A 2,852-nucleotide genomic window follows, 5' to 3' on the forward strand; every position below is an offset into this window, starting at 1 on the left:
CTATTCCACTGCTGGATATTTATCCAAACAACATGAAAGCATGAATGTGTAAAGGTACATGCACCCCTATGTTCATCACAGCATTATTCACAATTATTCACAATAGCCAAGACGTGGAAGCAACCTAGGTGCCCATCAAAGGACGAATGGATAAAGAAGATGTGGTATACCTACACAATGGAATACTACTCAGCTGTAAGAAATTATGAAATCCGGCCATCTGTGACAACATGGATGGACCTTGAGGGTATAATGCTAAGTGAACTAAGTCAGAGGGAGAAAGTCAAATACTGTACGATCTCACTCATAAGTAGAAGATAAGAATAACAACAAACAAACACATAGCAACAGAGATTGGATTGGTGGTTACCAGAGGGGAAGGGGGGAGGGAGGAGGAGGAAAGGAGTGATTAAGCACATGTGTGTGGTGATGGATGGTAATTAGTCTTTGGGTGGTGAACACAATGTAATCTACACAGGAATCAAAATATATAAGGATGTACACCTGAAATTTACATGATGCTAATAAACCAATGTTACCACAATTAAAAAAAAAACTTTACTTTTTCCCTTTGCACTTATTACCACCTAGAATATTATATATTTTAATTATATGTTGCTTATTTTCTGTCTCTCTCCACTAATCTCAGAAATATAGAAATATTGCTTTTGTTTTTTCCACTGCTGGCACATACAAGTGTTTATTCATATTAGTTGAAAGAGTCGGTGAATGAATGAATTTGGGGGGTAGTAAACTAATATTTTATATAATGTAGCAATTAGCTCCTCCTGAATATTAAACCACCCCAAAAGTTGGTGGTTTAGAACAATAACTATTTATTTAGCTCATGATTTATGAATCAACGATTTTGTCTGAACTCAAACTAGACAGTTCTTCCTGTCTTGACTGGGCTAACTAATGTATTGTAGTGAGCTGTAGGTCAGCTAGGTAGTTTTACTTCTTAAATTTAGCTTGCTGTCAGCGAAGGAAACATTGGCAACTAGGCCACATCCCTGTCATCATTGAGATGGCTAGTCTGAACTGTTCACCGGGTACCTAAACAGGGTTCTAAGAGAGAGCAGCAGTGTACAAGACCTCTCAAGACCTCGGCTCAGAACAGTCACAACATCATTTCAGCCACATTCTGCTGCTTAAAGTCTAATAACCAAGATTCAAGGGATGAGGAAATAAACTCCTCCTCTTAAACGAGGGAGTTGCAAAGTCACATTGCAAAGGGGCATGGATCCAGTGAGGAGAATGACTTCAACTATTTTTGCAAATAATCTACAACTGCAGGCTACCAAGGAAAGATCAGAAATATTCTCCAGATAGCTTTCTGGAATAGAAACAGATGGCCAACTCGCCTGAGTGGTTTAGCTTTCTAAAACAAGAATTATTAATCTCTTACCATCCATGAATCTTTTGATGAGACAATACTTTCCATTCAAGTAATCTGATCTTCCACTTTTTGTCATTTATGACCCTAGATCAATATTGTGAAACAGCATAATAGAGTGGAATAAGAATGGTGATTTTTAACACTGAGGATTGCATTTTTAAATTCATCTCTTACCGCACGAATTTATGTGGGAAACAATTCTCCATGAGTCTCCAATGTCTCTGCGTGTCTTCTGAGCAGAGGCACTATCAGCTTTTGCTCTCTCCCATATTTTCAAATATATTTATATAGCAGCTGGCTTTGGAAGATAAAGATGCTGACTCCCTTCGGGGCAAAGAGCAGGTTTGTTTATTCTCCAGTGTACTAAAGATAATATCTCCTAGGGCAAAGTTCAGGCAGGTTTGTTTACAGACCATTGTAAAAGATTCTGGTTCCCTGAGCTCAGTGTTCTTCAGCTGTTATACAATCCAGTACATGTGCAGAATTCACATAGGACCACTCCATGTCACCCCCATGGGACTTGGGGCAAAGGCAACTGACAGAAGCGTGAAGATCATGCTGGCTACTGTGCTGTAAATAATAAAGTCCTTTGACTCTGACCCAGTAGTCTTTTGTTTTCTGCCAGTATCCATGAAATAGCAAGATAACTGGTTAGTATACAAGTATGGAAAATCCCAGAACCTTCACAATTCTTAATATTTTTTTATAATTTGCATCACTTAAATAATTATACATGTATTATTTTAATCACATGGGCACCCACTAGGTTGTTTACAAATATAGTGATAAAGACATCATAACTTTTTTTGAGTATCTACGATACAATCTGTTATTGTGGTTTGGCTACTTAGGGGAAAAAACATCTTACATGAAAGTGAACTGTTGTGGATTTTGCTTTACGTAGTGTATTGTCCAAAATAATGTCCACTTTTTTAAATCACAAAGTTACACTAAATCAAAACTTCTAGTTTAAAAAATGCCATTTTCACTCTAGCAGTACACATACTAAAGTTAATATGATACAGAGAAGATTAACAAGGTCTGTACTCAAAGATGACATGAAAATTCATGAAATGTTTCATATTTTGAGAAGAAAAGGAATAAGAGAATGTATTTGACTAGTATAAAAGAAGACAAGAATGCAGAGAAAAAGGAAGATGAAATAGTTGGGATAAATATAAAACTAATAATAAGATGGTAGATAGAAGCCACATATATCAATAATCACTTTAAATGCAACTGATAATCTAACTAAAAGACTACAATTGTCAGAGTGGATTAAAAAGTATATGTTCTTTAAGTAGAAATTGAAGGGCACTTATAAGGACACAGATGTTTGAAAATAAAAAAAGACGGTAAAAGACATACCTTGTAAGCAATAATCAAAAGAAAATTGGTATGGCTACACTATTATGAGACAAAAAAGATTTTATGGCTCGAAACATTACTGGAG

The 2,852-nt window shown here is 36.0% G+C and overlaps 1 non-coding gene across 1 annotated transcript; it reads left to right on the forward strand.

Moving 5' to 3' along the window:
* Positions 1-2,384: 2,384 nt before the first annotated feature.
* LOC124246225 (U6 spliceosomal RNA) lies at positions 2,385-2,487 on the forward strand. Its single transcript, XR_006890433.1, has one exon. It is a non-coding gene; the product is annotated as a U6 spliceosomal RNA (small nuclear RNA).
* Positions 2,488-2,852: the final 365 nt, after the last annotated feature.

The sequence above is a fragment of the Equus quagga genome, chromosome 10 (assembly GCF_021613505.1).
Source record: "Equus quagga isolate Etosha38 chromosome 10, UCLA_HA_Equagga_1.0, whole genome shotgun sequence".
Lineage (NCBI taxonomy): Eukaryota > Metazoa > Chordata > Mammalia > Perissodactyla > Equidae > Equus > Equus quagga.